This window comes from Anastrepha ludens, chromosome X (assembly GCF_028408465.1).
Source record: "Anastrepha ludens isolate Willacy chromosome X, idAnaLude1.1, whole genome shotgun sequence".
Classification (NCBI taxonomy): Eukaryota; Metazoa; Arthropoda; class Insecta; order Diptera; family Tephritidae; genus Anastrepha; species Anastrepha ludens.
The window spans coordinates 11664509-11682999 of NC_071503.1; the positions used below are offsets into that span (position 1 = coordinate 11664509).

Here is an 18491-nt window from a genome sequence, read left to right on the forward strand (position 1 = left end):
AAAATTGCCAATTACCAAATGAGTAGCTGAGATTAAAATTTGTTCTGGCTTCTTCCCTTAATTTTGAGAGCTCATTGTTCCATCAATTTGTAGGTCCTACTGAATGTCTGCTGCAATGTTGTAGCCCTACTCTGAATGTTTTCCGTGAAAGTGATTTGATGGATCGGAATCCTCTCTATCCTGTTCCCTACTACATTTTTTAACCGTTTCCAACTTGTTCTAAGTGAGTTACGATATGATGCGATACGATGCACACAGAGGTGTATGGCAGTTGTGCCAGTAGCCTAAAGACGGACCATTGTGGTAGGATGCCACTCCTGCACGAGGTGCCCCTGCTTTTAATTAAAAATGGCGGATCTAGGGAGGAAAAGCTCGTAAATGCCCGTAATCCTAGGTGTAATTCGAACCGTGCCTATAGGATGAATGGCACTACGTAAGTGTGTGTTATAACGGTGACCTCCAGATATCGGGCGCCCTCTGGTTGTAATTAGCCCTACCGCGACACCGGGGCACTGTCGTGGCTCGACCTTACTCTTCCCTTTTACTCGTGGGACCACATGGCAGAGTAAAACATTAATTTATTAAAAAGGGCAGGAGTGCTTAATATAAACCAGGTCGATAACGACCTTTCGGTAAACAGTGCCGAACTACCAACAACATCGCAAGCAGCTAAGGGCAACCAATGGAAGTTGACGACATGGCCCTGGGGCCAGATGGCAAAGCTGTTGCAATATCTTCAGAGGAAGAGGAGAAACTACTAGCTTCTCCAACTCGTGACTCAGGAAGAAAGGATGAAAACTTCCTGAGAAAGGGTCACAGCATTGACGAGGCAAGAGAGCTTGCTCAAAAACCAGGTGATCTGAAGCGACAACGCTTCAGCAGCACCACGCCAAAGCAAAGCTCCCCTAAGCGTGCCAATTTACAGGGGAGCTCTAGCGTTGGAAGGAATGCAGACGAGACTACCGAAACGAAAGGACCAAAGGCAGCAGTGCCTAATCCAGAAGTCAAGGTAGACTTAACAAATATGTCTTACAAAGACGCGGCGTGTAGCACGAAGTGGGGAATAATACCTCCTGACAATCCCACTACAATATGGTCGACGGAAAAACTAACGGCCATACAACATGTTATCCTGGAGGCTATAAGGAAAAAGCAGACTGGTGCTGCAAAGCCCAAATTTAATAGCTGCACCTTTCGCCCAGGATACTTTGTAATCTCAAGCGGCTGCGATGATACGGCTAATTGGCTAAAGGAAGCAGCTCCTAAGCTGAAGCCGTGGAAAGATGCACAGCTGAAGATTGTGCAGGAGGCAGATATACCGCGCCCACAAATCTTCGTTGGTCACTTTCCAGAACTGGACAGCCCCTCAACTGACGATATTACTAGCCTCCTTGATGGCCAAAATGAGGACCCCAACACGAATGACTGGCGGGTGCTCAACAGAGTGCGCAAGGGTACTGTGGTAGAAATCACTGTTGCTATCGACCCAATCTCGGCAGAGGTCATAAAAACCTTCAACAACGGGCTGAACTACGGCTTCGGTAAAACCCAACTTCGGCCAAAATCTAAGGGCCCAATAGATCCGCTCAAGGAAAAGGATTCTGAACCTTCGTTGAAACAAAGCTCGGAGGAAGTAGGAACTTTGACTCCAATGGCTTCAATAGCCCAGGACGATAAAGTCAGTTGCTCCAGACACGATGCAGAAAAGCCAACAACAACCGGCACATGGCGCTATAACGTGGCGGAGGGCATTCGCATGGGCCCCCGCTGCAGGCTGATAAAAAAGCACACAGCCATAACAAGGCTCGAAAAGGGGATCAGATGTCCGCTGAGGAAGCAGTCTTGCTGAAAAGCAACCGAGGTAAAAAAAAGGCAGCCATTGCCAAACGAAGGATCACTAGATGATCTGGCCAACGCAAAAACCTCGTAACAGCAGAATGCAACTCGGATGCCTCCAAATAAATCTCCATCACGCAAAAGCAGCCTCGGACGTGCTTACGAGGAGATTTAACCAAGAACTCTTGGATGTATGCTGCTAACAAAGACCGTTCCAAAGCGACGTTGATGATAAATAATCAACTAACCTTTATCCCAATTTCACAGTTTATTACAGAAGACCTGGTGGCGATTTGGGTAAAAGTGCCAGCGAGCAAAGGTGAGCATGAGGTAGTACTTGAGTCCGCTTACCTTCCAGGAGATCAGGTTACTGCTCCAACAAGGGAGGTTATAGCCCTGGTGGAATACTGTCAACAAAAACGTCTCCGGTGGATCCTCTGCTGTGATGCAAATGCGCACCACACAGCGTGGGAGAGCACAAACATAAATTCAATAGGTGAGTGCCTTCTTGAATTTCTACTTAGGTATAATATAATATATCTATCCTAAATCGAGGCAACGAACTGACTTTCATTAATGCAATCAGGGGAGAAGTTCTTGACATTACTCTCTCTAGTCATAATGCTTTGTCCGAAGTCTCAAATTGGCATGTGTTAGAGGAAACCTCTATGTCGGATCACAGACATATTATTGTAGATTTGATATAGGTGCGACCAAACCACAAATGACAATTTAGAGAAACCCCAGAAAAACTAATTGGGACAACTTTCACTTTTGTTTAGAACAAAGTGTTAACTGCTCTAGGCGTCATATTTAGCTTATATCAGAGGTTGAGTTCGAATCGAATGAACTACACTCAAACATAACATCTGCGTTTCACGAAAGTTGTCCAGTAAAAGTGAAAAAGCCACAAAGAAATGTTCCTTGGTGGAATAGTGCACTTTTCGATCTGCGTAAAGAAACAAGAACTTTATGGAATAGAGCTAGAGTAACGGGGGATTGGTCCTTCTACTCAACAGCCCTAACCAACTACAACAAAGAATTGAGGAAATCTAAAAGGGCTACTTAGAGGAATCATTGTGAAAAGATTCGTAGTATTCCGAATGCTATTCGTATCCAAAAAGCCCTACTGAAAGATTACTCAAACGGCATTAGTACCCTGAAAAAGCCAGATGGAAGCTACACAAGGAATCCAGAGGAAACCAGTCAACTTCTGTTGGACATTCACTTCCCTGGATCACTTGTGCTAGACGAGATCTCTGTGCCGGCAGAAACTACCACATCTGCTACTGCGGAGAACTTAAAAATAGCAAACAAGCCATGAAAAGCGGATACAATGGGCGATATCAACAGTCAGCCCATACAAATCTCCTGGACCTGATGGGATATTCCCCTGTCTTTTACAGCAGGGTGCACACCATATTATCTCTAATTTGACCAGACTATACAAAGCAAGCTTACTGCTAGCATATTTACCTAAGAAATGGGCTGAGGTAAAGGTTGTATTTATCCCAAAGGTAGGGGAAACCCCCGAACAATTGCCTAAATCATACACACCAATTAGTCTCAGCTCATTTGTCCTTAAACCAATGGAAAAGATAGTTGATCAGTATATTAGGGAAAACAATTTAGCTAACTTCCCACTGCATCGACTTCAATTTGCCTATCAACAGGGAAAATCCACTGAGACTGCAATACACAGCCTGGTAACAGTTATTGAAAAGGCTATTGAGTCCAAACAGATAGCTCTAAGTGCATTTATTGACATATCAATGGCTTTTGATAACACTTCGTATGAGGCAATCTATAATGCCCTATATCTAAAGGAGGTACCTGAACCCATCACTAGATGGATAATATTCATGTTGAAATCTAGGACGATCAGCACCGAACTAGGAGGAACAATCAAATCTATCAAAGCCACAAGAGGTTGCCCCCAAGGAGGCGTACTCTCTCCTTTTTTGTGGATTCTAGTCATAGATGAACTTCTCCACAAACTGAACAACCTAGGTTTTCACAGTCAGGGTTACGCTGATGACCTAGTAGTTTATGTACTATGCTGGCATGAGGAAACCATTTCAGATCGCATGCAGCAAGCCCTTCAATAATAAACAAATGGTGCACGGAAAAAGGGCTCTCCATCAACCCATCCAAAACAACATTTGTACCGTTTACTAGGAGAAGGAACATAAATCTCAAATGTCCGATCCGTAATGGAACAACACTTCAACTCTCGACAGAAGCGAACTATCTTGGCGTCAGTCTTGACAAAACGCTTACGTGGAGTTTCCATATTGAGAGAGTTACTTCAAAACCCCCAAGGGCATTCTTTGCCTGCACAAGGCTTTTTGGTAAGACATGGGGACTAACCCCTAGAATGACCTTCTGGATATTCACCACAATTGTGAAACCCATAGTCACTTATGCATCCTTAGCATGGTGGCCCAAGGTCAAGCAAAGAAAAGCAGTAATCGAATTAAACGAACTGCATCGCCTGATATGTGTTGGTATTACAGGCGCTATGAAAACATGTCCCTCGTACGCATTGGGTGTGCTCCTGAACATACCACCGCTTCCAATCTTGGTTGAAGCGGCTCTAAAAGCCCTTCTATCAACAACTACTCGTATCACCTCTAAATTGGTAAATGATTGCCTAAACCTTCTCAACACGTTAGAAAGCCTCAACATAGTAACACTAGGCTGGATACCGGGACATGAAGGACATGAGGGAAATGAAATGGCTGATGACCTTGCAAAACAAGGAGCAAATATGCAACTTACTGGTCCTGAGCCTTTCTGTGGATTCACAAAAAGCCACATTAATGAATTCCTTAGGGAATGGGAAGAAAGGAAATTTGCTGCACACTGGCTAAACTGTGCCAGTCAGCGTCAAGTAAAACTATTCCTAAATCCCAACAAAGGAATATCTGACAAGCAACTCTCACTAAGCAGAGTAGATCTGCGTCTTTTAACAGGATATCGTACAGGTCAATGCAGCCTGAGGTATCACCTAAATAATATTGGTCTCTCTGAGACCAATGTCTGCCGCTTTTGCGAACATGTGCTTTGTGAATGTCCTGCGTTGGGCAGACAGAGACTTCAGCACCTTGGTGGTATTGTAGTATCTACCATGCAATATTTGGAACAACAAACCTAAAATTGTGCTAAAATTTTTAAAAGGCCTAAAACTCTAGGGTTACAAAAATAGGTCTTTCACAATAGATCAGCTCTGGTCGCTGTGCGTAATGGCCTTCTAATAATAATAATAATACGATATGACGAGGATGGATCTATCTCAAGATCCAGGTGATAGAAGATCCAGCTATAGTACGAAAACAACTTTTTGTTTGAGACCCCTAAATTTTTTACCCTCATTACGTATTTGCAGACAGTAATGTTATATCTAATGGTTTCAAATGTATGTGTAGAAGTGCACGCAATTGGGGAAAGTTTTTGATCGCCATACACTTGGGAGTGGGATTAGCCCAAGTATCCTCTGGGTAACTTCTGAACACCCGTTTTGGAGCGAGCCAACGTAAGAAGGCAAAGCATCTTAGGATAGGCGGTTGTGCACTGGGGTTGAGACCCGCCGTAAAAATCCCCCCCACGAAAACGCGCTTCGGATGAGAACTTCTTATACTGATGACGACCCCTGAAAACGAACTAAGGACTATGCTTTCAGGGCATGTACCAGGTATGTCCGGTTGGTTGATATCTTAGCATGTCACAGAGAATGTGAAGATCCTGATACTCCAATCGTTGTCGACGGAATTGTCCGCAAGCCACCCATAACGACGTAAGAATAGCGATAACGCGGCTAAAGAACAACAAAGCTGCGGGCGCCGACGAGCTGCCGATGGCAGTGCATGATGGCACGCCTGCCGATTGAAATTTAAGTGTGCTCTGGCCAATCCATAAGAAGGGTGATCCTGCAATCTGTGCAAACTGCGTCATTAGTATTCTAAATATCGCCTATAAGGTTCTGGGGAGCGTATTGTGTGAAAGGCTGACTCCCACCATCAACCAACTGATTGGTTCCTATCAGTGTGGCTTTAGACCCCGCCAAGTCTTGAAAAATACCCATCAACGGAGAATCGACACACACCATCTTTTCGTTGACTTCAAAGCTGCATTCGACAGTACGAAAATGAGTTATCTGTATATACCGCGATGTCTGAATTTGCTATCCCCAAAAAACTAATACGGCTATGCAAGATGACGTTACTCAAAACCAACAGCGCCGTCAGAATTGGAAAGGACTTCTCCGAGCCGTTTGATGCCAAACGAGTTTTTAGACAGGGTGGCTCGGTGTCGTGTGACTTCTTTAACCTGATGTTAGAGAGCATCGTATGAGCCGCAGAACTTAATCGGTCAGGCACAATTTTTAATAAGAGCGTACAATTGTTGGCGTATGCCAATGATATTGCCATCATCGGCTTTAACAACCGCGCTGTTAGTTTTGCCTTTTCCAAACTGGATAAAGAATCAAGGCGAATGGGTCTGGGGGAGAACGAGGACCTCCTGTCATCAATCAAAGAGTCGGCGCACTCACGTATCGCCACCCATGTCACTGTTGACAGTTATGATTACGAGGTTGTAAAAAACTTCGTTTATTTAGGAACCAGCATTAAAAGTGACAACAAATATCAGCCTTGGAATCCAACGAAGAATCTCTCTAGCCAAGAAGTGCAACTTTGAAGTACTAAAGTCCTCTCTCGAAGAACAAAACTTGGAGTGTTTCAGAGAAAGATACAGTGGAAGATTTTTGGGCCTTTGCACGTTGGCGCCTGGCGATGGAAGAATGAGCTGTATGACCTTTACGACGGCATAGACATAGTGCAGCGTATAAAGATCCATCGGCTTCGTTGGCTAGGTCATGTCGTTCGAATGGATACAAACTCTACGCCTCTGAAAGTGTTCGAAGAAGAACTTGGTTTCACTTGGGGTATCCACCTGGGGCCGGTTAGCACAAGAAAAAAAGGACTGGTGCGCTTTGCTAAACTCGGCCAAAATCGCGTAAGCGGTTATCGTGCCAATTAAGAAGAAGAATAATATTATATCTAGTACTTCCGCCCATCCTCTAAAGCATTCCGTGCTTGGAAAGGTGAAAATCTGAAAGTTAGTATTAAAAAATTGATAGAAGGTCTCACCTCGATCATTCGTTTCGATACTCCCCCAGATACGAGCCCTTAGCCTCAAACCTTCCCAGTCGCTCTGGATCCTGCTAACAGCGGTTTGCAGGAAATCAAAAGAGAACTGATCGTGCCATTGGAGACTCTTTATCCACGAACCCCCTCCATTGAATCAAATCCTGCCACTTAACTCCTCGGACCACTTTTCCAATGCAGGTTTGCCGCGGTTCGTTAGTTTGTCCACCAACTCAGTGTTTGGCTGGTTTGGGCGTCGAAGCAGTGTGTGCCATCTTGTGTTTTTTTTTCACGGTTTTACCGCCTTCGTCCTGTGAGTGATTGCATTTTACGACTTCTGCCTTCTGGGTGGCCTGGAACGCCCGGTACTCGTCCACCACTTCTTGCCACCTTACCTTATCGGCCGCGTCCTTTGGATTAGTGTTAAATTCGGCTTCAATTTTGTTTATTCAGACGAGAATAGCAAGAGACCTCTGGTAAAGCTTATACATAGACGGGCCTTTTTTTACGTGTTGACGCTTTGGCATCAGCGGATGTACAAGGTTAGTTTAGAGTTGACGTCGTGCTGTCTCTTCACTATAGACAAAGAGCTCTGAGGGAGTTCCAAGCTTCTGCTTGTTTGTGTCCGTCCGCTTGCCCGTCTGCATGTCTGCTTTATTGCGCTATCCAAATAGTTTTTTTTTTGTTTGTTCATTCTGTTTCTTACGGTCACCTGCCCTTCAAGGAGGATTCAGTAAATATTTTTACTGCAATTTTTTTCTGGTAATCAATAAAAAAATATTTTTAATGCAATTTTTTCCAATAATCAGTAAACCAATATTTTTAATGAAAATTTTTCCCAGTAATCAGTAAAAATATTTGTACTGCTTAAAAGTTAACAGCAAACGAAGAGGAATCTGATGAAATGTATGAAGAAAAGTTTGAAAACGACACCAAGTTATCTGAGAAGAAGAAAAAAAAGGAAACAACGCAGAGAGAAATAATGTTGAGGAAGCAGACGTCACGAAATGAAACCATAGGAGTACAGAGATAGCAGCGAAACTGCTACGAAATTGAAAATGAATCTGAAGTCGCCAAATCTGAATTACAATCCAACAACTCGGATGATGCTTGCGACAATTATGAAAGCGATAAATCTACTACTTTACAAAGTCTTCGGATGCCATCGATGAAAACAACGGTAATTGCAGCAGTAACAGCATTTTGTTACAAAAGGCACAAACCAACGAAAAAATAGGTACAGGTAGCACTTGTAAAGAGGATGCTGATGTACTCGTAGATGATGAGCCAGAAAATGATGATCAGTAGCAGCGCCATTGAGTTAGAGGAGAACTATAGTCGCACCACTGGTGAAGAAAACCAAAGTCTTCAATTAGGTGTTGAAGTTGGTGACATCCAACCGAAGACAAACTCAGATAGAAGGAGGTTGTGGGGCAGGAAAAGGCAAAGTGGTTTTTGGATCGAAAGACTTACTGTACACTCAGGACGATCAGAGCAGAGGGCAGTCTTGGGAACGGAAAACTCGGCGAACCGAATGGCAACAATATCGAGCGAATGAGATGCTAAAACAAAAAGAAGAACTCGACCGATGACGACAGCAGATGGCGGGGCAGAACTCGTCAAATCTAGAAATTACGATAATTATTAAGCAAAGAATTAAACAGAGGTGCATGCGCAAGGGTATTCAGGTGTAAGTTGAACTTGTAAGCTTATAAACAAAAAGTATTAAAGAAATTCAATCGTGCTACATGCACACAAGTAAAGTAATTATATATGTATAGTTGACGCGTACACCCTTTCTGGTTGTTTGGTCGAGCTCCTCTCCTATTTGTGGCGTGTGTCTTGATGTTGTTTCACAAATAGAGGGCCCTTCTCATGGCAGATATACACTCGCAGTTTGCATTTGGCTGCCGAGGGGCGACCGCTATTAGATAAAACTTTTTCTTTATTTTGGTATTTCACCGAGATTCGAACCCGCGTTGGCTTTTATTGAAAAACAATGGACAAATTTTAATAAAACTCCAAATTGGCTGGCTCGGCATTTCTGATAATACATGGAATCTAATAAACGAAGGCAGATCAGTAAAAAATCAGCTCAATAGTGCTACGACCAGATCATATACGACAGCTTTGCAACAGCTAGAGTAGATAAGATAATCTGCAGTGACAACTTAGCCATCACAGCACAGGCTGCTGCGGAAACGCGCCGTCCGCGAGATCTTTACCGCAATGTCCAAGAATAAGCAAACACTGGTTTGAAGCCACCAAGCCGCCTAAAGACGAAGGGGACAAGTTAACGACATTCAAGGAGAAGAAAATCTACATATGGGACGTTACTACAAAAATCTACTCTCAGCGCTCCTTGCAGTCCATTCAGCCGTGTAGCTGCGTACATGACATAGCACGCCATGATATCCCCATAACATTAACCCGGAACTACTTAAAGCTGACCCCATGATAAGCGCTCGAACTATTTTGCCCTTATTAAAAAACATCTAGAGCTCGGACTAGATACCAACTTACTATATTTGAAAGAAGTTGTCACTCTTCTCCCGAAGAAGGAGAGGAGTCATGCTGCTTAGCATGGTGAATAAAATCGTCGCACACATAATCCACAAAAGGTTATCCAATTCACTGATGGATAGACTAAGAAAAGAACAAGCTGGCCTCCGTCCCCGCTGCTCATGCATTGACCATGTAAAGATCTTGAGAGTGGTTGTGGAGCAGACGGTTGAATGGCGCACGCCTCTCTACCTCTGTTTCATTGAGTTTGAAAAAGCGTTTAGCAATCTTAAACCCGAAACTATTTGGCAAGCTCTCGCATGCAAGAGTACCTGCAAAATTATCAGCAGGAGACGTACGCAACATTTCCAGACGTACTAAACTGAAGATATTCGATGCTAACGTAAAGCCAGTCGTCTTATATGGGTGTGAAACGTGGAGTATGACAGCGTGCACACTATAAACTTTGCAATCTTTTCTAAATCGCTGCCTGCGTAGAATTATGCGAACATGCTGACCTTTTGGACAAGTACCCGTCCATATAGAAATCCAGCGTATTAAGTAGAAATGGATGGACAAGGGAGTCGCAGAGCAGCAAATACGTGGAGGCGACAAGTTGAAGCTGAAGCGAATAAAAACAGGCCCTTCCTGGAGTCAAATTAAATTCCTAGCTTTAAATAAATCAAATTACAATTTGTTTACTACGGCCCTATGGTCTACCATGGAAAAGTATATGCATATGTATCTTCTGTTTTGATTTTCGTTCCAAAAGCTCCAGGTTTTTTCGACTTTGATTATTTCATTAATTCGCTTAATTTTTTTACGCGCGTCAAGTGCAGCGAGCTTTTACTTCAAAAGTACTCATGCTGTTCACAACGCCACAATTTTCCATTCTACCTTGACCATTCGGTGCTTTATAAATGTTCAGATCTGTACTGCTGTTATCTTCAAATGCGATGCCCACATATGTATGGTATATACTTTTTAATATATTAGATGTCTTGCAATGCGAACGGTTCGGTCTGTTGTGATAGAAACCTGTGAAATCTTGTGGGAAGTTTTGCAACAATTACATATAGCGACCTACTCAAGCCAATTTAAAAAAAATGTCGGAGGAATTCTGGAATCTTTGGGGCTTTCTCAATTGTGAGGGACTCCTCGACGGAAAACATATCCGCAAGTCAAATGCCCCGCGGATTCCGGATCAACGATTTTTAATTATACGAATTATTTCTCCCTAGTACTACAAGCTGTTGCAGATGCTAAATGCAAGTTTTTGTGTCGGTTGAAGTTTGCTTCTTCAGCACTTTTAAAAATGAAAAGCTCCTTGGAATTAAGGAGATGTGTCGAATGTGGTTTTGGTGTAATGAATTTAAGGTGGAGGATATTGTGGAAGCTAATACATATAAACCACTCCGAATACTGCAGAAGTTTTTGTTGAAGCTATTTGTATACTACAAACGCTATAATGGATTTGGAAGACTTGAAGGTCACATGGCGGAAGGAGAAAAATTATCAGTAGTGAAACACAAGGTAGAATAGGAAGGTCAAAGAAAATGGGTCGATTAGTTAGAGGCACCTTACGGAGTTATGTTCGTCGTAATAGAAATATGAATAACATTTAAAAAGATTTTATTAATTTTATAGTTTAAAACATTTGTTTAGTTACTATTTACTTTCTTGATTCAAAGCCTTTGCATTTTCGTTCCAACTTTGTTCAACAACACCTCGGTTCCGATAATGTTTATTCTGCTGATTCCACAGGGAAGACTTCTCAAAATTAGCTCTTATTAATTCCTTGTTCACTTACGACATTCTTCAAAATTACCTTGCGTTTATTTCACAGTTGCTTACAATTAAAAGAAATGTGAACAATTCGTTACAGCAAGCGATCGTCTTTGAAAGTAGCTGACGTCTTGCGCAACGCTGAGAACATTAATGATATAGAGAATCCTCACCAGCTACGTATAATGTGTAATAATAATTGTCAAAAATGAAGTCTAACCGCGAAGACTGAGCTGATTACAGTGAATTCTCTCTGGGCACAGACGGAAAACAAATCATGTGTGGATTTGTTGACGATTTTAGTTTTACGCTGTTCTTTGCTGAGTGAACATCGAACGCAGAAAACAATGATTGTCATCTATTGTATTATTTGTGCTTGAAAAGGAGGAAAAGAAGATTTTTTATCATACTTCTATATTAGCGTTTCTGTCTACTTCTTTATATTTTTTAAATAAAATTTGCCACAATTTTAATTTTATATTTCTTATAAATCTTTGAGTTCCTCAATCAATTATTTATTAGAAATAATAGGACTATGAATAAGTTCGTGCGGTTTTACAACAGATGGCGTAACTTGATTATTATTCCATCGATCCACATTTCCAAACATTCATTGGAGAGCTACTGTCGTAAGGCACAAACGTCAGTATAAGTTTTTTATTTGAAGCGTAAACAACAATATTTTTACCACACTTGAAAATGTCGAATTTCGTGCCAAATAATGTGTTTTTGCGGGGAATTCTTCTTCATTATTTTAATATGAAGAAAAAAGCAGCCGAAAGTCATCGTATCTTGGTGGAAGTTTATGGTGAGCATGCTCTATCTGAGCGAACGTGCCAGAAGTGGTTTGCACGCTTTAAAAGTGGTGATTTTTGCTTGGAAGACGAAGAACGCGAGGGTGCGCCGCCAAAGTTCATGGATACCGAATTGGAGGAATTGCTCGATCAAGATCCGGCTCAAACGCAAGAAGAGGTTGCAAAAACTTTGGGAGTTGATCAATCAACCATTTCCAAACGTTTAAAAGCCATGGGAATGATCCGAAAGGTAGGCCATTGGGTGCCGTATGAATTGAAGCCAAGAGACGTTGAACGCCGTTTTATGGCATGCGAACAACTGCTTCAACGGCACAAAAGAAAGGGTTTTTGCATCGAATTGTGACTGGCGATGAAAAGTGGGTCCATTACGACAATCCAAAACGTCGGGCAACGTATGGATACCCTGGCCATGCTTCAACATCGACGTCGGCGCAGAATATTCATGGCCTGAAGGTTATGCTGTGTATCTGGTGGGACCAGCTGGGTGTTGTGTATTATGAGCTACTGAAACCGAATGAAACGATTACGGGGGATGTCTACCGACGACAATTGATGCGTTTGAGCCGAGCACTGCGAGAAAAACGGCCGCAATACGCCGATAGACACGACAAAGTTATTTTGCAACATGACAATGCTCGGCCACATGTTGCACAAGTGGTCAAAACATACTTAGAAACGCTCAAATGGGATGTCCTACCCCACCCGCCGTATAGTCCAGACCTTGCGCCATCCGATTACTATCTCTTCCGATCGATGCAACATGGCCTGGCTGACCAGCACTTCCGTAATTACGATGAAGTCAAAAAATGGATCGATTCGTGGATTGCGGCAAAACCGACCGAATTTTTCACAAAGGGAATCCGTGAATTGCCAGAAAGATGGGAAAAAGTAGTAGTAAGCGATGGACAATATTTTGAATATTAAATTTGTAACCATTTTACGTCAATAAAGTTTCAAATTTCGAAAAAAACCGCACGAACTTATTCATAGTCCTATTATAATTGTGAAAAATTATATCTACTTAATTATTTATTATATTCATATAATTATACAATATTTCCATATAATTATAATTATATTACATTACGAAAGGCACTAGTAGATAAGACTATTGTGCTGCCTCAATAAATGTTTTGCTTAATATTGTTATTTATCCGTTCATGGGCACACTTCAAAATTTCAAAAGAAATGAGGAAACTCGTGAACTTCGGGTCACACACACGCAATCGACTGCAAAACCCGAAGGGAAAATCGTTAACTTCGCCACACGCACGCAACCAAGGTGGATTTAATAAGGTGATGGCAACCACCCAGCTGAATTTTTTGCCGTAGATATGAACAACGTCAAAATGACATGCTTTGTTTGTATTTGTATGCTTACATTTGTGGTTTATGTGTTAACTGTTTTAAATTTGAAATATTATTTCTACGTAAATATTGTTCCTGTTGAGGAACCGAAACGGCAACAGTGGAAAAATTCATGCCGAATGACTTATCTAGTTGAAATTTTTTTTAGGTGAATGGTTATTTGGCACTTGCGAGCACATTGTAGTTCAAGATTATGTACGTTTGCTGAGCTATTGGTGCAAAGGGAACGTTTATTCACGTACATACTCGTATGCCAATTTATTGACTCGCAGTTGTCCTTTAATTTAATTCATTTACAATTTTAGGACAATTTATTGTGGCTGTATCATTGCTATACCGCGCTGAATCATACAAAGCACGGGTTTGATTCGCTGATTATCGAAAAGGCGTACAAAAACTTATTAATGCAGGTACACAAGAATTGGGAATAATTTTATCTGGTGGTGGTTTATATACTCCTGCATTGAGCTTCGAATTTTCACCTCTTCGCATATGTGTACGCCGTATTACCAAGGAAGACCTCAATGAAGCATGGGTGTGGTTGCAAGAAAATGAAATGGCTGGTGAGAATAAGTAGTTTCTGTAGTATACAAACGTTTTCTTTGCTATACGTTTTTTCCATAATTTAGATTTGCCACATCGCAATAAAGCAGCCGATATGGCCCGGCCACTGTTACACAAACTCAAGTATGAAATTTTACTAGCGTACGCAAATATATAGCAAACAAGCTGCTAAGTCTCAAGCTTTTACATCGCAATGGCTATATAATGACTACATGATATGAAATTTGCTACAAAAACGTTTTATATCATTTATTAAAAACATGCAAACCAACCAATATTTCAGTTTTAAACATACATTTGCGATTATAAACCAGCAAATTGTGTCTGCCATTGAATACATTAGATCTTTTCTTGCATGGATTGAAATTGAATGCTAATTCAGATATCGAGTATAAGCAGGTATGCATAATAATAATTCGAATAATAGGCATAAATAATCATTTATTTTTTATATCATTGGTGCTCCCAGATTTAGAGGACGTCATACAGACCGATACCGTACAGCGCACAGCAGAGGATAACATCCAAATGGATTAAAAAAAATTAAATTAAACTAAATAATTTATTTTTCAATCAATTTTGCAAAGTTTAAAAACTCGTGTTCTAAATACAGATTATAAAATGAAATGTTTCGTATATCTTAAAAAAAAACTTAAAAATTCTCATTCATCATCGATATATATGTAAATAAACTGTTTCAACAGAGATCTCAAAAAAGGTAAAAAAATATTTTTTTTCTTTTATACATATTTATTAAAGTAAAATTATGCAAAAGGAGTTCACAAGCATGTTAGAAATTTGTTATCCAGAATTTTTAAGTATACAGTTTTAGATGTAAACCATAGAGCTCTATTTGTATGTATTCTATCTAAATTTTCTACGAAAAACATGAAGCAAAAATTTTTTATGCAATATGGCATGCGCTTCTCAACAGTATTTACACATTGACATTAGTAGCATAGTCGTATTTCTGATAGCCATCAATATATGAGAATAGAGAATTACACAAGTAAAAATAGCAAATTAAAAATGTGATACAAATACAATTGAGCTCAATTTTACATACATTATTTTCTGTACGCAGTGATACTTTAATTTTGCCCTTGTTTTTCAAGTTTTTTTTTGCGTTGTGTTTCTCCATTTTAAACTTTTTCGTGTCCAAACTTCATTCTCTATATTCGTTTTCACCTTATTAATGCCCGTGGCAGATATTGAAATAAATATTTAATAATAATTAAAATACCGCAAATGTAGATGTTTTTTTTCATATCTACAAGAACTTACAATTCACTCATAAGCTACATACATACTAAATCTTCAATGAACTGTGGGAAATGTGGCGACTTTTTATTTTGTGACAATTTCGAGCGTAGTTTTTCAGCTAACTTTTCTTCAGGTGGTAAATTAGCTAAACGTTTCTCCTATTTTTCTTCTGCTAGTCGCTATAAGTATGGAAAACAATCGATGCTTAGTTTTGGCGAGCGCTTCTAACGCCCATTATAATTGAATGGAATCCTCCTAGCCGTCGCTATGCCTAGGACGGAATATTATTTAAATGCAAGTATCGGTAAGTATTCTCTTTGCTTACCTGCATTCACATCACCGCATCGCAAATGCTGGCATCTTCAAAGAAATAAATATTTAATATTAACTAGCGGATCCTCACCCGCTTCGCTGGGTGAAAGAAAAATATAAATGAAAAGTGTTCTTTGTCTTTTTCTTGTTTCATCATTTAATTCATGCTCGGCCATTATTTTGTGACTTATTCTAATAACAATGTTTTATTTATTTTAGTGACTTACTCTAATGGTTGTAAACTAACAACTTATTCTAAAGACTTTTGATACACAAAATTTTTAGTTTTATTTTCATGCGGTGTATAAATATAAATTTTTTGACAAACAATTTTTTTATCATTAAAAAAATTATTTATTTTTAATAAGACTAGCGGACCCTAACCCGCTTCGCAGGGTGAAAGAAAAATATAAATGAAAAGTTCTCTTTGTTTTTTTCTTGTTTCATCATTTAATTCATGCTCGGCCATTATTTCGTGACTTATTCTAATAACAATGTTTTATTTATTTTAGTGACTTACCCTAATGATTGTACAACTTATTCTAAAGCCTTCTGATACACAAAATTTTTGGTTTTATTTTCATGCGGTGTATAAATATAAAGTAACGATGGTTTCCCTACTCGAGAACATCCTACATACAGTATGCCCATGTCCAAAGCATGGATAAGTTAGGTCAATTCCACATAATTGAAGTGTTTGAACTTGAGACTTATTGATTGTAATAGCAAAAGCAAGGCGAATGGGAAATTGAAGTCGCTTAAAATCAAAAGGCAAATCTGTAGAAATCATTGGAATGCGCGGAATCAAAACATCTTCACCTTTAAATTTGGTTTCCAAAATTGTTGCTTCAATTACATTGTTCATTGTCCGTTTCACTGCTAATCTTGTCCCATTGCATAGTTTCGGTTGATTGATATTTCGCACTATAATGATCATGGCTTTCGTCCATTTCCAATTTGCAACAAATGTTCAGAAAATTCAGCAGCTGTTGGATGATTCTGGAACTGCACACGAACATTAGTAGTTAGGCAAAGTTTGTCGAAAATCACCGACCAATAGGATTAGTGCACCACCAAATATGTTTGTGTTATTTCGAAAATCTTTCAGTGTTCTATTTAAGGCTTCCAGTGATTATTTATGAGCCATCGTACATTCATCCCATACAATAATTTTACATGTTTGTAAAACCTTTCCCATTCCAGAATTTTTAGAAATGTTGCAAGTTGCTTCTTCATTTACTTGCATATTTAATGGTAACTTTAATGCAGAATATGCAGTGCGACCGCCGTTCAATAAAGTTGCCGCTATTCCAGATGATGCTAAAGCCAATGTAATATTATTCTGTGATCGAATGGTGGCCAAAAGTAACGACAACAAAAACGTTTTTCCAGTCCCACCTGGTGCATCTAAGAAGAATATTCCTCCTCTTTCATTTGCAACTTTGCCTTTGTTCTGTGTTTAATTTTGGTAGGTTTGTTGTTACAAATGTGTTCAGATCATTTCGATCATATTCTTTTTCACGTCTTAATTCTGCATTGTATGCATCATGCATGGGACGATTTGGTGCGATCATACCTAACTCACTTAGATTTTTATTTGCAATCATCAGGCAAAAGTCTTCGATTTTAATTAATGCCTCGTTATATAATTCATCTGTATAATTCAAATTTGGATTTGCAGTAATGCGACGTACTTGATGTAGGATATCTTCTGTCATGTATTCTTGGTAAGTACTCCACAATTCTTTTGGGTTTGCTGGGAAACATGTAGCAATAATGATGGCAAAGAGTGTTCTTATTTGGTGTGGAGAACTTATTGCACATGCATCCATAAGAGTTGCATCCCACTGATTATCATTTTCAAGCAAATTTAATTCTTTGCATGCTTGCTGATAAGTACAACAAAGATGACCATTAACTCGTTTCAAACGTTCGAATGATCTTGGGCCGGGAATATCAACTAAGAGTAAACGTAAATAGAAACATTCCACTTTACTTGGATGCACAGTGTAAAGTCGTCGGATTGCATCATCCAAATGAACACCTGGATATCCATCTACAGGTATTCCTCGTTGCCTTCGTACCCAGGACCTTGATGATGCATTCCAAGTATAATATTTAGGAACATTTGAATAAAGCAATGTTCTTGCAAATGAATCTGTTTCACATAAGTTGAAAAATGCAGTTAGTGTTGTTGCTGGTGGTCGTTCGGCCATTTGTTGAGCAGTATTTTCAGTGAAATAAACACTTTGTTCATTTTCTAAATGGACTGACAAATGAATAACAGCTGGATGGCGATCATGAATCGGAAATGATGATATTCTCCAAACTGCTTCGTTGCTACTAATGTATCTTCCCATTTGGTAATTAGTAATTTCATCATTTCGATTTACAACTCCAAATACTGCCACGTCACTTCCTTTATTGATATATTTGCATATGTATTTGATGGACTTAACGGAGTTACAATATTCTACATTTATATGTGCGTTAAATGTTTTCGATAATAATTTGGAATACGGAACTATCCAACGGTTATCGATCTCCACATCTTGATTATTTATTTTCACAGTGACTGTTGTTCCATTATCTTCTGGTGATCTTCTACGGTACAATGGATATCCATCATTTCCAGTCATTGTTTCAGCAATTAATTGCCATGGGTAGTTTTTTGAAAATTTACCATCAACCATACATGGAGAATTTTGATTTAACGTACCACACGGTCCATGAATCATGTTTTTGGTTACAGTAGTACGTAATTCTGGATCTTCATTTATATCTGGAATTTCAGCACATATAATATGATCAATTTTATCTGTGGTTAGTTTTTGTTTTAACCAAATCAAAATATGCGCATGAGGCAAGCCGCTTTTTTGCCATTCCACAGAATACATGA

General features: G+C 39.8%; 1 long non-coding RNA gene across 2 annotated transcripts in view; it reads left to right on the forward strand.

Annotated features, from left to right (window-relative positions):
* LOC128869174 (uncharacterized) overlaps nucleotides 1-14688 on the forward strand; it is a 107356-nt gene extending 92668 nt beyond the window's left edge. The window contains exons 3-6 of one of the 2 annotated variants that reach the window (XR_008455215.1): nucleotides 13602-13701; nucleotides 13759-14016; nucleotides 14083-14416; nucleotides 14487-14688. This is a non-coding gene — a long non-coding RNA (uncharacterized LOC128869174). The remainder of the gene's footprint in view (nucleotides 1-13601; nucleotides 13702-13758; nucleotides 14017-14082; nucleotides 14417-14486) is intronic. The other variant, XR_008455216.1, reaches the window with a different exon arrangement.
* Nucleotides 14689-18491: the final 3803 nt, after the last annotated feature.